Genomic DNA, 20,593 nt, shown 5'->3' with positions numbered 1-20,593 from the left:
TGACTAGAGAACTCTGTCAATCGCTATCTTATCTGAAAGATTAACTCCCACTTGATTCAAACGATTGCAGTACTTAGACATTCTGAGCACATGCTCACTGGTTGAGCTATTCTCCTCCATCTTGTAGGAAAAATACTTATCAAAGGTCTCATACCTCTTGACTCGAGCATGAGTCTGGAATACCAATTTCAGCTCTTGGAACATCTTATATGCTCTGTGGCATTCAAAATGTTTTTGAAGTTCTAGTTCTAAGCCGTAAAGCATGGCGCACTAAACTATCAAGTAGTCATCATACCGAGCTTGCCAAACGTTCATAACGTCTGCATCTGCTCCTGCAATAGGCCTGTCACCTAGCAATGCATCAAGGACATAATTCTTCTATACAGCAATGAGGATAATCCTCAGATCATGGAGCTAGTCCACATTATTGCTACTAATATCTTTCACCATATTTTCTCTAGGAACATATCATAAATAGAACGGGGAAGCTATATGCGAGCAATTGATCTACAACATAGATATGCAAAAAAACTATCATGACTAAGTTCATGATAAATTTAAGTTCAATTAATCATATTACTTAAGAACTCCCACTTAGGACATCCCTCTAATCATCTAAGTGATCACGTGATCCATATCAACTAAACCATGTCCGATCATCACGTGAGATGGAGTAGATTTCAATGGTGAACATCACTATGTTGATCATATCTACTATATGATTCATGTTCGACCTTTCGGTCTCAGTGTTCCGAGGCCATATCTGAATATGCTATGCTCGTCAAGTTTAACCCGAGTATTCTGCATGTGCAAAACTGGCTGGCACCCGTTGTATGTGAATGTAGAGCTTATCACACCCAATCATCATGCGGTGTCTCAGCACAAAGAACTTTCGCAACGGTGCATACTCAGGGAGAACACTTATACCTTGAAATTTTAGTAAGGGATCATCTCATAATGCTACCGTCGTACACGCTCATAAGAAAGTTCTATTATTAATCTTGCATACCAAGCATATCAGGATTTTAAGCAAATTACCATGTTATTAAGACTCTCAAAATAATCTAAGTGAAGCATGAGAGATCAATAGTTTCTATAAAACAAATCCACCACCGTGCTCTAAAAGATATAAGTGAAGCACTAGAGCAAAATTATATAACTCAAAAGATATAAGCGAAGCACATAGAGTATTCTAACAAATTCCAAATCATGTATGGCTCTCTCAAAAGGTGTGTGCAGCAAGGATTATTGTGGTAAACTAACAAGCAAAGACTCAAATCATACAAGATGCTCCAAGCAAAACACATATCATGTGGCGAATAAAAATATAGCTCCAAGTAAAGTTACCGATAGAAGTAGACGAAAGAGGGGATGCCTTCCGGGGCATCCCCAAGCTTTGGCTTTTAGGTGTCCTTAGATTATCTTGGGGGTGCCATGGGCATCCCCAATCTTAGGTTCTTGCCACTCCCTGTTCCATAATCCATTAAATCTTTACCCAAAACTTGAAAACTTCACAACACAAAACTTAAAGTAGAAAATCTCGTGAGCTCCGTTAGCGAAAGAAAACAAAAGACCACTTCAAGGTACTGTAATAAACTCATTCTTTATTTATATGGGTGTTATACCTACCATATTCCAACTTCTCTATGGTTCATAAACTATTTTACTAGCCATAGATTCATCAAAATAAGCAAACAACACACGAAAAACAGAATCTGTCAAAAACAGAACAGTCTGTAGTAATCTGTAGCTAGCGCAAGATCTGGAACCCCAAAAATTCTAAAATAAATTGCTGGACGTGAGGAATTTATCTATTAATAATCTTAAAAAATAATTAACTAAATATCACTTTCCAAATAAAAATGACAGCAGTTCTCGTGAGCGCTAAAGTTTCTGTTTTTTACAGCAAGTTCAACAAGACTTTTCCCAAATCTTCCCAACGGTTCTACTTGGCACAAACACTAATTAAACACAAAAAAACAACCAAAACAGAGGCTATATAATTTATTTATTAATAAACAGGAGAAAAAAGCAAGAAATAAAAATAAAATTGGGTTCCCACTCATCATAAAGTTTTCTAGGGATAGAAACTTCCAATTCAAGTTTTTCTTCATAAGATTGCATCAAGGCATCAACGATATGTTTAGTAAACGCTTTATTTTGACTATAAGTGTGAGGAGAATTTAGCACGGATTGCAACAAGGAAATACAATCAATCAAAGAGCAATTTTCATAGTTAAATTCCTTGAAATCCATAATAGTGGGTTTAGCAACATCTAGGGTTTTAATTTCTTCAATCCCACTTTTATCAAATTTAGCATCAAGATCAAAAGATTCGGAATTCTTGGAAAGCCTTCTAGGTAAAGGTGGATCATATTCAGTCCCATCATTATCAAGATTCATATTGCAAAACAAATATTTAATAGGGGACACATCAATAACTTTTAGATCTTCGTCATTATTTTCATAGGAACTAGAATAACACGCTTTTATAAAGGCATCTTTCTTAGCACGCATGCTAGCGGTTCTTTCTTTGCACTCATCAATGGAAATTCTCATGGCTTTGAGAGACTCATTGATATCATGCATAGGTGGAATAGATCTAAGTTTCAAAGAATCAACATCATGAGCAATTCTATCAACGTTCCTAGCCAAATCATCAATCTTAAGCAATTTTTCTTCAATCATAGCATTAAAATTCTTTTGCGAAGTAATAAATTTTTTAATATTAGATTCAAAATCAAAGGGCATCTTATTATAATTTCCATAAGAATTGTTGTAGGAATTACCATAATTATTAGAGGGATTACTAGGATAAGGCATAGGGTTGAAAATTCCTCTATACGCTTTATTACCAAAATTGTTCCTACCAACAAAATTCACATCCATAGATTCATTATTATTCTCAATCAAAGTAGACAAGGGCATATCATTAGGATCAGAAGAAACACTCTTATTAGCAAATAATTTCATAAGTTCATCCATCTTTCCACTCAAAACATTAATTTCTTCTATCGCATGCACCTTTTTATTAGTAGATCTTTCAGTATGCCATTGAGAATAATTAACCATAATATTATCTAGGAGTTTAGTAACTTCTCCTAAAGTGATTTCAATAAAAGTGCCTCCCGCGGCTGAATCTAAAAGATTTCTAGAAGCAAAATTCAATCTGGCATAAAATTTTTGTACAATCATCCATAAATTTAAACCATGAGTAGGGCAATTACGTATCATTAATTTCATTCTCTCCCAAGCTTGTGCAACATGTTCATGATCAAGTTGCTTAAAGTTCATAATATCGTTTCTAAGAGAGATGATCTTAGCAGGAGGAAAATACTTAGAGATAAAAGCATCTTTGCACTTGTTCCATGAATCAATACTATTTTTAGGCAAAGACGAAAACCAAGCTTTAGCACGATCTCTAAGCGAAAAAGGAAATAGCTTCAATTTAACAATATCATTATCCACATCTTTCTTCTTTTGCATGTCACACAAATCAACGAAGCTATTTAGATGGGTAGCGGCATCTTCACTAGGAAGGCCGGAGAACGGATCTTTCATAACAAGATTCAGCAAAGCAGCATTAATTTCACAAGATTCAGCATCGGTAAGAGGAGCAATCGGAGTGCTAATAAAATCATTGTTGTTGGTATTGGTGGAGTCACACAATTTAGTATTATCTTGAGCCATCGTGACAAGCAAGCAAACTAACACACAAGCAAACAAAAAGCAAGCGGGCAAAAAGAGGCAAACAGAGGGAGGATAGAGAGAGAGGGCAAATAAAACAGCAAGGGTGAAGTGGGGGAGAGGAAAACGAGAGGCAAATGGTAAATAATGTAATGCGGGAGATAAGGGTATGTGATGGGTACTTGGTATGTTGACTTTTGCGTAGACCTCCCCGGCAACAGCGCTAGAAATCCTTCTTGCTACCTCTTTTAGCACTGCGTTGGTTTTCCCCGAAGAGGAAGGGATGATGCAGAAAAGTAGCGTAAGTATTTCCCTTGGTTTTTGAGAACCAAGGTATCAATCTAGTAGGAGGCTACGCGCGAGTCCCTCGCACCTGCACAAAACAAATAAATCCTCGCAACCAACGCAAATAGGGGTTGTCAATCCCTATAGGGCCACTTACGAGAGTGAGATCTGATAGATATGATAACATAATATTTTTGGTATTTTTATGATAAAGATGCAAAGTAAATAACTAAGTAGTAGGAGCTTGATATGATAAAGATAGACCCGGGGGCCATAGGTTTCACTAGTGGCTTCTCTCGAGAGCATAAGTATTCTACGGTGGGTGAACAAATTACTGTTGAGCAATTGACAGAATTGAGCATAGTTATGAGAATATCTAGGTATGATCATGTATATAGGCATCACATTCGAGACAAGTAGACTGACTCCTGCCTGCATCTACTACTATTACTCCACTCATCGACCGTTTGAGACAAGTATTAAGTTAAAAACAGAGTAACGCCTTAAGCAAGATGACATGATGTAGAGGGATAGACTCATGCAATATGAAGAAAACCCCACCTTTTTATCCTCGATGGCAACAATACAATACGTGCCTTGCTGCCCTTACTGTCACCGGGAAAGGACACCGCAGGATTGAACCCAAAGCTAAGCACTTCTCCCATTGCAAGAAAGATCAATCTAATAGGTCAAACCAAACTGGTAATTCAAAGAGACTTGCAAAGATAACCAATCATACATAAAAGAATTCAGAGAAGATTCAAATATTATTCATAGATAGACTTGATCATAAACCCACAATTCATCGATCTCAACAAACACACCGCAAAAAGAAGATTACATCGAATAGATCTCCACAAGAGAGGGGGAGAATATTGTATTGAGATCCAAAAAGAGAGAAGAAGCCATCTAGCTACTAACTATGGACCCGTAGGTCTGAGGTAAACTAATCACACTTCATCGGAGGGGCTATGGTGTTGATGTAGAAGCCCTCCGTGATCGATGACCCCTCCGGCGGAGCTCCGGAACAGGCCCCAAGATGGGATCTCGTGGATACAGAAAGTTACGGTGGTGGAATAAGGGTTTTGGCTTTGTATCTGATCGTTTGGGGGTACGTGGGTATATATAGGAGGAAGAAGTACGTCGGTGGAGCAACAGGGGGCCCACGAGGGTGGAGGGCGCGCCTGGGGGGTAGGCGCGCCCCCTACCTCGTGGCCTCCTGTTATGTGTCTTGACGTAGGGTCCAAGTCTCCTGAGTTGTATTCGATGAGAAAATCATGTCCCCAAAGGTTTCATTCCGTTTGGACTCCGTTTGATATTCCTCTTCTTCGAAACCCTAAAACAGGCAAAAAAACAGCAATTCTAGGTTGGGCCTCCGGTTAATAGGTTAGTCCCAAAAATAATATAAAAGTGGATAATAAAGCCCAATAATGTCCAAAACAGTAGATAACATAGCATGGAGCAATCAAAAATTATAGATACGTTGGAGACGTATCACGTACTAAGCAAAATAAGATACATAAAAGATAAACATCACATGCAATCAAAATATGTGACATGATATGGCCATCATCAGCTTGTGCCTTTGATATCTATCTCCAAAGTACCGTCATGATCTCCATCATCACTGGCATGACACCATGATCTCCATCATCTTGATCTTTATCAATGTGTCATCAAATGGTCGTCTCGCCAACTATTGCTTTTGCAACTATTGCTATCGCATAGCGATAAAGTAAAGCAATTATATGGCGCTTGCATCTTATGCAATAAAGAGACAACCATAAGGCTCCTACCAGTTGCCGATAACGTTAACAAAACATGATCATCTCATACAACAATTTATATCTCATCGCGTCTTGACCATATCACATCACAACATGCCCTGCAAAAACAAATTAGACGTCCTCTACTTTGTTGTTGCAAGTTTTACGTGGCTGCTACGGGCTTAGAAAGAATCGTTCTTACCTACGGCATAAAAACCACAACATGGTATAGTGATTGCTTTTTGATCTTTAGAAAGAAAACTATTCATTGAATCCGACTCAACTAAAGTTAAAGAAATAGACACCCGCCAGCCACCTGTGTGCAAAGCACGTCGGTAGAACCAGTCTCATGAACCCGGTCATGCAATGCTGGTTCGGGCCGCTTCATCGAACAATACCGCCGAATCAAGAAACAACTAGTGAAGGCAAGCAATATGTATATACCCACGCCCACAACTCCTTTGTGTTCTACTTGTGCATATAACATCTACGTATAGACCTGGCTCGGATGCCACTATTGGGGAACGCAGTATTTCAAAAACTTCCTACGATCACGCAAGATCTATCTAGGATATGCATAGAAACGAGAGGGGAGAGTGTGTCTACGTACCCTTGTAGACCGAAAGCAGAAGCTTTAAGCAACGCGGTTGATGTAGTCGAACGTCTTCGTGATCCAACCGATCAAGTATCGAATGCACGGCACCTCCGCGATCTGCACACGTTCAGCTCGGTGACGTCCCTCGTACTCTTGATCCAGATGAGAATGAGGGAGAGTTTCATCAGCATGACGGCATGGTTACGGTGATGATAAAGTTACCAACGCAGGGCTTCGCCTAAGCACTACGACGATATGACCGAGGTGGAAAACTGTGGAGGGGGGCACTGTACACGGCTAAGACAAATCTTGGAGTGCCTTTGGAGTGCCCCCTGCCCACGTATATAAAGGAGGAGGAAGAGGAGGCCGGCCTAGGAGGGGCTCCCCTATAGGGGGAGTCCAACTAGGATTCCCAATCCTAGTTGGAGTCCCCTTCCTTTTCCAAGAGGGGAGAGAGGGAAGGAGTAGGAGAGGGAGAAGGAAAGTGAGGGGGCGTCACCCCCTCCCTAGTCCAATTCGGACTTGCCATGGGGGGGTGCGTGGCCACCCCTTGAGGCCCTTCTCTCCTTTCCCATATGGCCCACTAAGACCCACTACTTCCCCTGGCGAATTGTCGTAACTCTCCGGTACTCCGAAAAATACCCGAATCACTCGGAACCTTTCCGATGTCCGAATATAGCCTTCCAATATATCGATCTTTACGTCTTGACCATTTCGAGACTCCTCGTCATGTCCATGATCTCATCTGGGACTCCGAACAACCTTAGGTACATCAAATCACATAACTCATCATTCAAATCATCATTAAACATTAAGCATGCGGACCCTACGGGTTCGAGAACTATGTATACATGACCGAGACACATCTCCGGTCAATAACCAATAGCGGAACCTGGATGCTCATATTGGCTCCTACATATTCTACGAATATCTTTATCGGTCAAACCACATAACAACATACGTTGTTCCCTTTGTCATCGGTATGTTACTTGCCCGAGATTCGATCGTCGGTATCACCATACCTAGTTCAATCTCATTACCGGCAAGTCTCTTTAATCGTTCCATAATGCATCATCCCACAACTAACTCATTAGTCACATTGTGTAACGACCTGACCCGAAATTGGTCAAGTCTCTGTGTAGTTGTACCATCCCAAGAATGCTGGCACACACAGTACATTGATGAAAAGATTCGAAGTTCAATCACACCTGAATTTATTACACGATTCTCATACCGAGTCTTTATTACATCATAATAAATTCGGCCAAAGGCCAACTCATGAGAAATAAACTAAATAAAGTTGCGGAAGCGTAGACGATAAGCAAGTCCATCCGACTCCATAGGGCAATCACCGAGCATAGATCGTAGCCTCACTCCTGGTCGGAAAACTCCTCTGCAACATGAGACGTTGCAGCTGTGTAGGTCAGCATTTTGAATATGCCGGCAAGTCATAGAGAGAAAAACAAATAATAATGCTAACACTATATGCAATTTGGCTGTGGGGCTCTAAGTTTTATATTTTTGCGAAAAAATCAGTTTTTCCCTACAATAAAGGACTTGCTTGCAATTACTACAAAATTTTGGTTGTCAATGAGATGGTTCCGCCAACCAGTGTCTCATACCCAAAATTATTAATAACCCATCAATTAATTAATTATGTTCAATGTTGAGATTTCCGAAATACTCCAATTTCCAGAGGCTCATTTCTCTGTAACCGGGGACACGGCTAATCGATTAGGTTGTTACTCTGCAGAGTCTTGTGCACTTTACCCGCAAGATTCGTTCCCTCCTTTATGTCCTCGCACTTCCTAGTGTTTGAAGACAGGACGAACGAAACAGGGTCTTCCGTAGAGTTTCTCTGGGCACTGCCGGTGCCCATCCATGTCCTACCATTCTTCTACATCTGCTGGCACCGTCCGACCAGAGTCACGCCTAAGGTCAACCCAGCCAGAGCCCATAATGGCTTGCGGCTGCACAGGTAAGATTCTAGTCAAGGGGTATCCATCTGTAACACCCTCGATGCGACTATATCTCCCACGTGTCGAGGCACGACTTAGAGGCATAATTGCATTGAAGGCATATGTCGCAAGTTAGGCAATCTTCACAACAACCCATGTAATATAAATAATAAAAGGAGAGACAACATAGTTGGCTTACACTCGCCACGTCAATCAAGTACATAAATAACATTACATCATTCAAACACTCATGGCCCGACTACGGCGCCAAAATAAAAGATAACCCAACAAGCGACACGGTCCCGATCACCCCCAACTGGGCACCACTACTGATCATCAGGAAAAGAAACATAGTATTGTTGAGAGTCCTCGTCGAACTCCCACTTGAGCTCAAGCGCGTCACCTGGAGCGGAATCATCAGGCCCTGCATCTGGTGTAATAGTAATCTGTGAGCCACAGGGACTCAGCAATCTCGCACCCTCGCGATCAAGACTATTTAAGCTTATAGGTAAGGCAAGGTAAATATATGTGGAGCTGCAGCAAGCGACTAGCATATATGGTGGCTATCATGTTCGCAAAAGAGAGCGAGAAGAGAAGGCAAAGCGCGAACGCATAACTAAAGAGGGCAAACCTGCGGCAAGCATTACTCCAACACCGTGTCCACTTCCCGGACTCCGCCGAGAAGAGACCATCACGGTAACTCACACGGTTGATTCATTTTAATTAACTTAAGGTTCAAGTTATCTACAACCGGACATTAACAAATTCCCATCTGCCCATAACCGCGGGCACGGCTTTCGAAAGTTCAAATCCCTGCAGGGGAGTCCCAACTTAGCCCATGACAAGCTCTCACGGTCAACGAAGGAATAGACCTCCTCCCGAGATGTTCCGATCAGACTCGGTATCTCGGTTCTTCAAGACACTTCGACAGGTTAAAACAAGACCAGCAACACCGCCCGAATGTGCCGACAAATCCCGATAGGAGCTGCACATATCTCATTCTCAGGGCACACTCAGATGAGCTCTCCATACAACTAAAACCAAACCTTGAGTTTCCCCGAGGGGGCGCTGCACAGGACTCTAGTTTGGACCAACACTCAGAGGAGCACTGGCCCAGGGGGGCTAAAATAAGATGACCCTCGGGCTCCGGAAACCCAAGGTAAAAAGAGGCTAGGTGGCAAATGGTAAAACCAAGGTTGGGCATTGCTGGAAAAGCTTTAATCAAGGCGAACTATCAAGGGGTTCCCATTATAACCCAACCACGTAAGGAACGCAAAATCTGGGAACATAACACCGATATGATGGAAACTAGGGCGGCAAGAGTGGAACAAAACACTAGGCGAGAGGCCGAGCCTTCCACCCTTTACCAAGTATATAGATGCATTAAGATAACATGGCAATATAATGATATCCCAACAAGTAAAATAATGTTCCAACAAGGAACGGTCTCCAATCTTCACCTGCAACTAGCAACGCTATAAGAGGGGCTGAGCAAAGCGGTAACATAGCCAATCAACGGTTTGTTAGGACATTGTGGGTTAAAGGTTTGACATGGCAATTTGGGAGGCTTGAAAGCAAGTGGTATGCATCATAGCATAGGCATAGCAAAAGAGCGAGCAATCTAGCATAGCAAAGATAGTAGTGATTTCGAGGGTATGATCATCTTGCCTGCAAAGTTGTCAGAGTTGACTGGATCCTCGAAAGCAAACTCAACGGGCTCCTCGTTAGCGAACTCGTCTCCCGGCTCTACCCAAACAAGACAAACAAGCAAACGGAACACAATCAACCACGTGCAAAGCTCAAACAATATGATGCAAACATGGTATGCTATACGGGATGCGATGCGGGATGCATATGCAAGATTTGACAAGGATGCATGAACCTGGCCTCAACTTGGGAATCCAAGTGTGCCACTGGAAAGGTGAGATGAAAGCGCTTGAAAACGATATAAAGAATGCCAGAATCGGAGTTACGGTTTGGAAATGGCAAGCAATTCAAATATGACACCGGTCTGCGATTTACAGCAAGTAGCCATCTAAACGCAACAAGATGAACAAGCTACAGCACCCAAACATGACAACAAAATACATGGCAGGGATGCATTCAAGATGCTTAACAAAAGTCTAGCACTGAGCTATGGCCAATTCATCCATTAACAGGTTCAAACAAGCATGGCAAAAATGCATATGGTAAACAGATCTCAGACTTAGTGAATTCAACACTTGTCTGGAATTTCAGATCAGGTAGCACTCTTCGGAGCAGCAAAACTACATGCTACAGGACCTGTACATGGCAAAGTAAAGCATGGCATGGAGCTACTCAAAGAGCTTAACAAAAGTCCCTTAGTGACCTTGAGCCAAAAGGGATCAGAAAATACAATTGCAAGCATGTGAACATGGCAAAACATAATCAGTTCTCAGACTTAGTGAAAACTGGAGCATGCTGAAAACAGATATCAAGTAGGCATGTTTACGAGCTCGATGCACTCACTACGGAGCAAGTCATGATAATCTAAGCATATACCCATCAAGAATACACAAAATGAAAGCTAGACATGGCAAGAACAATAACATAGCATGCACGGATCAACTACAACATCATCGGCAAAATCGCTAACAAGTAGACAATCTGCCCAGATTCACGAAGTAGCAAAAGTAGAGCTCGATTGACTCAAGCTAAGGTGCTCCATAATTGCAAACAAAGACATGTATGGATAGAGCACTACAAGATTAACAAAACATCCTTACTGATCATCCTCAAAAGAGGCACGGATCACTAGGAAACAATATGAACATATGGCAACATGAGATAAACAGATCAAGGACTTAGTGGAAATGCTAAGTTCCTGAAATCAGCATTACCAAGTGCCTCACTTTGCAAGCTCGTGCTAGTCACCACACACATCACAAAAATACATGGGTTGCACCTCTGGAAAGATGGAAAACCCTTAACAAAACATATGTAGAGCTCATGGGCATATCATGCACACAATAATCATGGCAAAAATGACAAATATCTAAATGGAGTAGCAGATCTGACAATTATCTCAAGTAGCCCTCTTCTAACAGTATTTCGGGCATCAAGATGAACTCAAATGAAAATAATGCAATGGAATGAAATGACGTACTCTCTGAGATGAACATTTTGATATGCTATATGCCTAAAACGGAGCTACGGATGCAAAGTTACGACATGCGAAAAAATGCTAAAAATATCTGAGATTAGGTCAAAAAGTCAACCGATTCGAATCCCAGATCTGGATCGAGCGCGATCTTCGAGGTTCACCGCCGGGGTACTGTTCGCCGGAGAGGAGACCCGAGGTCGCCGGACTTGGCGAGGGCGTCGAGGGGCAGCGAGGAGAAGGCCGGACGGCGAGGCGGCGGCGTCGGCGTCGGGGAAGACGTCCGCGGGGCGGCGCGCGGCGAGCCGGAGACGATGGCGGCAGTCGCTGGCGTTGGGGAGGTGCGGCGGACGGCTCGGTGGCGGTGCACGCGATGGAGAGGAGCGACGCAAGGCGCGGCTGGATGGGCCTCGGGAGGGCCCGGCCTGGGCTCTCCGGGCCGGCGATGTGGGCGCGGGGTGCGGGCGAGTCGCGTTGTGACACGTGGCGGCGGCGGGGGCAGGTCGGACTTGTCCGGCCTGGCGGACTTCGTCAGGCAGCGCGAGGAGGGGGAAGCTAGGTTAGGTATCCGGATTTCGGGGGAGAGGGACCTTTATATAGAGGTAGAGGGAGCTAGGAGGCTCCAAATTGAGCATGGTTTGCGGCCACGCGATCGTGATCGAACGCTCTAGATGATGGGGAGGCTTTAGGTGGGGTTTGGGCCAAAATGGAGGGGTGTTGGGCTGCAACACACACGAGGCCTTTTCGGTCCCTCGGTTAACCGTTGGAGTATCAAACGAAGTCTAAATGGTACGAAACTTGACAGGCGGTCTACCGGTAGTAAACCAAGGCCGCTTGGCAAGTCTCGGTCCAATACGAAAATGTTTAATCCCCACACACGAAAGAAAGGTAGAAATGACCACCGGACGAGAACGAAGCGCCGGAATGCAAAACGAACAACGGGGAAAATGCTCGAATGCAAGAGATGAACACGTATGCAAATGCAATGCACATGATGACATGATATGAGATGCATGACAATGATAAAACACATGGAGACAAAGACCCGAACCTGAGAAAATAAAATAACTTAAGGCCGGAAACGGCAAGAGTTGGAGTACATATTGGGAAAGTCATATCCGGGGTGTTACACCATCCGTCTCTTCGTGGCTGGGTGAAGCTTTCCACAAGATGTCATGGCGCTTCTCCATGCATCCCGGCCATCCGCTATTTTCTCTAGAGTGCCCGCCAACCGTCCTCCAGCCAGTAGTGAATTTGAAGTCCATCTTGAGCTTGAAGTCATGGGGTTGTCATCATCTTGACTCTCACATCTCCCTTATGAATCTCTCAACCAACCCCGTCTACGAGCATAGCAAAATAAACTACATCATCTCGGGCAATGGTAACAAGGGAATTGGGTTCATCCTACCTCATGATACTACTCAAGAACATAACTTAAAATTCTCCTACTGCATGCATGGTGGGGAGTGTTGGGGAACGTTGCAGAAAACAAAAATTTTCCTACTCGTTTCACCAAGATCATCTAGGAGTTCATCTAGCAACGAGTCATTGGATGCATCTACGTACCTTGTAGATCGCGAGCGGAAGCGTTCAAAGAACGGGGATGATGTAGTCGAACACGACGTGATTCGAATCACCGGAGATCCTAGCACCGAACGGACGGCACCTCCGCGTTCAACACACATACGGAACAGCCACGTCTCCTCCTTCTTGATCCAGCAAGGGAGGGAGGAGAGGTTGAGGGAGATGGCACCAGCAGCAGCACGACGGCGTGGTGTTGATGGAGCTGCAGTACTCCGGCAGAGCTTCGCTAAGCACTATGGAGGTTGAGGAGGTGTTGGGGAGGGAGAAGGAGGCAACCAAAGGCCAAGGACTCAAGGTATGAAGTCCCTCCTCTCCCCCACTATATATAGGGGTGCCAAGGGGGGGTGGCCGGCCCTAGGAGATCCAATCTCCTAGGGGGTGCGGCGGCCTAGGGGGGTTTCCCTCCCCCCCAAGGCACCTAGGAGGTGCCTTACCCTCCTAGGACTCTTGCCCCCTTGAACCCTAGGCGCATGGGCCTATGTGGGGCTGGTGCCCTTGGCCCATTAGGCCAAGGCGCACCCCCTTGCAGCCCATGTGGCCCCCGGGGATGGGTGGCCCCACCCGGTGGGCCCCCGGGACCCCTCCGGTGGTCCCGGTACAATACCGATAACCCCGAAACTTGTCCCGATGCCCGAAACAGGACTTCCCATATATAAATCTTTACCTCCGGACCATTCCGGAACTCCTCGTGACGTCCGGGATCTCATCCGGGACTCCGAACAACATTCGGGTTACTGCATATACATATCCCTACAACCCTAGCGTAACCGAACCTTAAGTGTGTAGACCCTACGGGTTCGGGAGACAAGCAGACATGACCGAGACGACTCTCCGGTCAATAACCAACAGCGGGATCTGGATACCCATGTTGGCTCCCACATGCTCCACGATGATCTCATCGGATGAACCACGATGTCGAGGATTCTATCAACCCCGTACGCTATTCCCTTTGTCTATCGATATGTTACTTGCCCGAGATTCGATCGTTGGTATCCCAATACCTCGTTCAATCTCGTTACCGGCAAGTCACTTTACTCGTACCGTAATGCATGATCCCGTGACCAGACACTTGGTCACTCTGAGCTCATTATGATGATGCATTACCGAGTGGGCCCAGTGATACCTCTCCGTCATACGGAGTGACAAATCCCAGTCTTGATCCATGTCACCCAACAGACACTTTCGGAGATACCCGTAGTCTACCTTTATAGTCACCCAGTTACGTTGTGACGTTTGGCATACCCAAAGCACTCCTACGGTATCCGGGAGTTACACGATCTCATGGTCTAAGGAAAAGATACTTTGACATTGCAAAACTCTAGCAAACGAACTATACGATCTTGTGCTATGTTTAGGATTGGGTCTTGTCCATCACATCATTCTCCTAATGATGTGATCTCGTTATCAATGACATCCAGTGTCCATAGTCAGGAAATCATGACTATCTGTTGATCAACGAGCTAGTCAACTAGAGGCTCACTAGGGACATGTTGATGTCTATTATTCACACATGTATTACGATTTCCAGATAACACAATTATAGCATGAATAAAGACAATTATCATGAACAAGGAAATATAATAATAATGCTTTTATTATTGCCTCTAGGGCATATTTCCAATAGTCTCCCACTTGCACTAGAGTCAATAATCTAGTACATTGTGATGAATCGAACACCCATGGAATTCTGGTGTTGATCATGTTTTGCTCTAGGGAGAGGTTTAGTCAACGGATCTGCTACATTCAGGTCCGTATGTACTTTACAAATCTCTATGTCTCCATCTTGAACATTTTCACGAATGGAGTTGAAGCGACGCTTGATGTGCCTTGTTTTCTTGTGAAACCTGGGCTCCTTGGCAAGTGCAATAGCTCCAGTGTTGTCACAGAAGAGCTTGATCGGCCCCGACGCATTGGGTATGACTCCTAGGTCGGTGATGAACTCCTTCACCCATATTGCTTCATGTGCTGCCTCCGAGGCTGCCATGTACTCCGCTTCACATGTAGATCCCGCCACGACGCTTTGCTTGCAACTGCACCAGCTTACTGCCCCACCATTCAAAATATACACGTATCCGGTTTGTGACTTAGAGTCATCCAGATCTGTGTCGAAGCTAGCATCGACGTAACCCTTTACGACGAGCTCTTCGTCACCTCCATAAACGAGAAACATTTCCTTAGTCCTTTTCAGGTACTTCAGGATATTCTTGACCGCTGTCCAGTGTTCCTTGCCGGGATTACTTTGGTACCTTCCTACCAAACTGACGGCAAGGTTAACATCAGGTCTGGTACACAGCATGGCATACATAATAGAACCTATGGCTGAGGCATAGGGGATGACGCTCATCTCTTCTATATCTTCTGCCGTGGTCGGACATTGAGCTGAGCTCAATTTCATACCTTGTAACACAGGCAAGAACCCTTTCTTGAATTGATCCATATTGAACTTCTTCAATATCTTATCAAGGTATGTGCTTTGTGAAAGACCTATGAGGCGTCTTGATCTATCTCTATAGATTTTGATGCCTAATATATAAGCAGCTTCTCCAAGGTCCTTCATTGAAAAACTTTTATTCAAGTAGGCCTTGATGCTGTCCAAGAGTTCTATATCATTTCCTAACAAAAGTATGTCATCTACATATAATATGAGAAATGCTACAGAGCTCCCACTCACTTTCTTGTAAACGCAGGCTTCTCCATAAGTCTGTGTAAACCCAAACGCTTTGATCATCTCATCAAAGCGAATGTTCCAACTCCGAGATGCTTGCACCAGCCCATAAATCGAGCGTTGGAGCTTGCACACTTTGTCAGCATTCTTAGGATCGACAAAACCTTCCGGCTGCATCATATACAATTCTTCCTTAAGGAAACCACTAAGGAATGCCGTTTTGACGTCCATTTGCCATATTTCGTAATCATAGAATGCGGCAATTGCTAACATGATTCGGACGGACTTCAGCTTCGCTACCGGTGAGAAAGTCTCATCGTAGTCAACCCCTTGAACTTGTCGATAACCCTTAGCGACAAGCCGAGCTTTATAGATGGTCACATTACCATCCGTGTCTGTCTTCTTCTTAAAGATCCATTTATTTTCTATGGCTCGCCGTTCAACGGGCAAGTCAGTCAAAGTCCATACTTCGTTCTCATACATGGATCCTATCTCGGATTTCATGGCTTCTAGCCATTTGTCGGAATCCGGGCCCGCCATCGCTTCTTCATAGTTCGAAGGTTCACCGTTGTCTAACAACATGATTTCCAAGACAGGGTTGCCGTACCACTCTGGTGCGGAACGTGTCCTTGTGGACCTTCGAATTTCAGTAGGAGCTTGATCAGAAGTATCTTGATCATTATCATTAACTTCCTCTCTAGTCGGTGCTGGCTCCTCAGGAACATTTTCTTGAGTTGCGCCATTTTCCGGTTCAAGAGGCAATACTTCATCAAGCTCTACTTTCCTCCCACTTACTTCTTTCGAGAGAAACTCTTTCTCCAGAAAGGACCCATTCTTGGCAACAAAGATCTTGCCTTCGGATCTAAGGTAGAAGGTGTACCCAATAGTTTCTTTTGGGTACCCTATGAAGACGCATTTTTCCGATTTGGGTTCGAGCTTTTCAGGTTGAAGTTTCTTGACATAAGCATCGCATCCCCAAACTTTTAGAAACGACAGCTTAGGTTTCTTCCCAAACCATAATTCATACGGTGTCGTCTTAACGGATTTCGACGGAGCCCTATTTAAAGTGAATGCGGCAGTCTCTAAAGCATAGCCCCAAAAAGAAAGCGGTAAATCGGTAAGAGGCATCATAGATCGCACCATATCTAACAGAGTGCGATTACGACGTTCGGACACACCATTACGCTGAGGTGTTCCAGGCGGCGTGAGTTGTGAAACTATTCCACATTTTCTTAAGTGTGCCCCAAACTCGTGACTCAAGTATTCTCCTCCACGATCTGATCGTAGAAACTTGATTTTCCTGTCACGTTGATTTTCAACCTCACTCTGAAATTCCTTGAACTTTTCAAAGGTTTCAGACTTGTGTTTCATTAAGTAGATATACCCATACCTACTTAAATCATCAGTGAGGGTGAGAACATAACGATAGCCACCGCGAGCCTCAACACTCATTGGACCGCACACATCGGTATGTATGATTTCCAATAAGTCGGTTGCTCGCTCCATTGTTCCTGAGAACGGAGTCTTGGTCATTTTACCCATAAGGCATGGTTCGCACGTGTCAAATGATTCATAATCAAGAGACTCTAAAAGTCCATCAGCATGGAGCTTCTTCATGCGTTTGACACCTATGTGACCAAGGCGGCAGTGCCACAAGTATGTGGGACTATCATTATCAACTTTACTTCTTTTGGTACTCACATTATGAATATGTGTAGCATCACGTTCGAGATTCATAAGGAATAAACCATTCACCATAGGAGCATGACCATAAAACATATCTCTCATAAAAATGGAACAACCATTATTCTCAGATTTAAAAGAGTAGCCATCTCGAATTAAACGAGATCCCGATACAATGTTCATGCTCAAAGCTGGCACTAAATAACAATTATTAAGGTTTAAAACTAATCCCGAAGGGAGATGCAGAGGTAGCGTGCCGACGGCGATCACATTGACCTTGGAACCATTCCCGACGCGCATCGTCACCTCGTCCTTTGCCAGTTTCCGCTTATTCCGCAGCCCCTGCTTTGAGTTACAAATGTGAGCAACTGCACCGGTATCAAATACCCAGGAGCCCCTACGGGCACTAGTAAGGTACACATCAATTACATGTATATCACATATACCTTTGGTTTTGCCGGCCTTCTTATCCGCTAAGTACTTAGGGCAGTTCCGCTTCCAGTGACCGCTTCCCTTGCAATAAAAGCACTCAGTCTCGGGCTTGGGTCCATTCTTTGGCTTCTTCCCGGCAGCTTGCTTGCCGGGCGCGGCAACCTCCTTGCCGTCCTTCTTGAAGTTCTTTTTACCCTTGCCTTTCTTGAACTTAGTGGTTTTATTGACCATCAACACTTGATGTTCCTTTCTGACTTCTACCTCTGCTGATTTCAGCATAGCAAATACTTCAGGAATGGTCTTTTCCATCCCCTGCATATTGAAGTTCATCACAAAGCTCTTGTAGCTTGGTGGAAGCGACTGGAGGATTCTGTCAATGACCGCATCATCCGGGAGATTAACTCCCAGCTGAGTCAAGCGGTTATGCAACCCAGACATAGTGAGTATGTGCTCACTGACAGAACTTTTTTCCTCCATCTTACAGCTAAAGAATTTGTCGGAGACTTCATATCTCTCAACCCGGGCATGAGCTTGGAAAACCATTTTCAGCTCTTCGAACATCTCATATGCTCCATGTCTCTCAAAACGCTTTTGGAGCCCCGGCTCTAGGCTGTAAAGCATGCCGCACTGAACGAGGGAGTAGTCATCGAAACGTGCCTGCCAAGCGTTCATAACATCTTGTTCTGCAGGGAGAACGGGTGCGTCACCAAGCGGTGCTTGTAGGACATAATCTTTCTTGGCAGCTATGAGGATGATCCTCAGGTTCCGGACCCAGTCCGTATAGTTGCTGCCATCGTCTTTCAGCTTAGTTTTCTCTAGGAACGCGTTCAAGTTGAGGACTACGTTGGCCATTTGATCTACAAGACATATTGCAAAGATTTTAGACTAAGTTCATGATAATTAAGTTCAACTAATCAAATTATTAGTGAACTCCCACTTAGATTAGACATCCCTCTAGTCATCTAAGTATTACATGATCCGAGTTAAACTAGACCGTGTCCGATCATCATGTGAGACGGACTAGTCAACATCGGTGAACATCTTCATGTTGATCGTATCTTCTATACGACTCATGCTCGACCTTTCGGTCTTCTGTGTTCCGAGGCCATGTCTGTACATGCTAGGCTCGTCAAGTCAACCTAAGTGTTTGCATGTGTAAATCTGTCTTACACCCGTTGTATGTGAACGTCTGAATAAAACACCCGATCATCACGTGGTGTTTTGAAACAGCGAACTGTCGCAACGGTGCACAGTTAGGGGGAACACTTCTTGAATTTTATTGTGAGGGATCATCTTATTTACTACCGTCGTTCTAAGTAAACAAGATGCAAAACATGATAAACATCACATGCAATCAAATAATAAACGTGACATGATATGGCCATTTTCACATAGCTCCTTTGATCTCCATCTTGGGGCTCCGTGATCATCTTGTCACCGGCTTGACACCATGATCTCCATCATCATGATCTCCATCATCGTGTCTCCATGAAGTTGCTCGCCAACTATTACTTCTACTACTATGGCTAACGCGTTTAGCAATAAAGTAAAGTAATTTACATGGCGTTTCTCGATGACACGCAGGTCATTAAAAGAATAAAGACAACTCCTATGGCTCCTGCCGGTTGTCATACTCATCGACATGCAAGTCGTGAATCCTATTACAATAGCATGAACATCACATATAGATCATTCATCATTCATCACAACTTTGGCCATATCATATCACAAACCACTTGCTGCAAAAACAAGTTAGACGTCCTCTAATTGTTGTTGCAAGTTTTTACGTGGCTGAATTAGGGTTCTAGCAAGAACGTTTTCTTACCTACGTTAAAGCCACAACGTGATTTGTCAACTTCTATTTACCCTTCATAAGGACCCTGTTCATCGATTCCGCTCCAACTAAAGTAGGAGAGACAGACACCCGCCAGCCACCTTATGCAACTAGTGCATGTTAGTCGGTGGAACCGGTCTCACGTAAGCGTACGTGTAAGGTTGGTCCGGGCCGCTTCATCCCACAATACCGCTGAAGCAAGAAAGGACTAGTAACGGCAAGAAAGTTGACAAATCTACGCCCACAACAAATTGTGTTCTACTCGCGCAAGAAGAACTACGCATAGACCTAGCTCATGATGCCACTGTTGGGGAACGTTGCAGAAAACAAAAATTTTCCTACTCGTTTCACCAAGATCATCTAGGAGTTCATCTAGCAACGAGTCATTGGATGCATCTACGTACCTTGTAGATCGCGAGCGGAAGCGTTCAAAGAACGGGGATGATGTAGTCGAACACGACGTGATTCGAATCACCGGAGATCCTAGCACCGAACGGACGTCACCTCCGCGTTCAACACACGTACGGAACAGCCACGTCTCCTCCTTCTTGATCCAGCAAGGGAGGGAGGAGAGGTTGAGGGAGATGGCACCAGCAGCAGCACGACGGCGTGGTGTTGATGGAGCTGCAGTACTCCGGCAGAGCTTCGCTAAGCACTATGGAGGTTGAGGAGGTGTTGGGGAGGGAGAAGGAGGCAACCAAAGGCCAAGGACTCAAGGTATGAAGTCCCTCCTCTCCCCCACTATATATAGGGGTGCCAAGGGGGGGTGGCCGGCCCTAGGAGATCCAATCTCCTAGGGGGTGCGGCGGCCTAGGGGGGTTTCCCTCCCCCCCCAAGGCACCTAGGAGGTGCCTTACCCTCCTAGGACTCTTGCCCCCTTGAACCCTAGGCGCATGGGCCTATGTGGGGCTGGTGCCCTTGGCCCATTAGGCCAAGGCGCACCCCCTTGCAGCCCATGTGGCCCCCGGGGATGGGTGGCCCCA

This window comes from Triticum aestivum, chromosome 1A (assembly GCF_018294505.1).
Source record: "Triticum aestivum cultivar Chinese Spring chromosome 1A, IWGSC CS RefSeq v2.1, whole genome shotgun sequence".
Taxonomy (NCBI): Eukaryota; Viridiplantae; Streptophyta; class Magnoliopsida; order Poales; family Poaceae; genus Triticum; species Triticum aestivum.
This window is presented reverse-complemented; position numbering follows the sequence as displayed.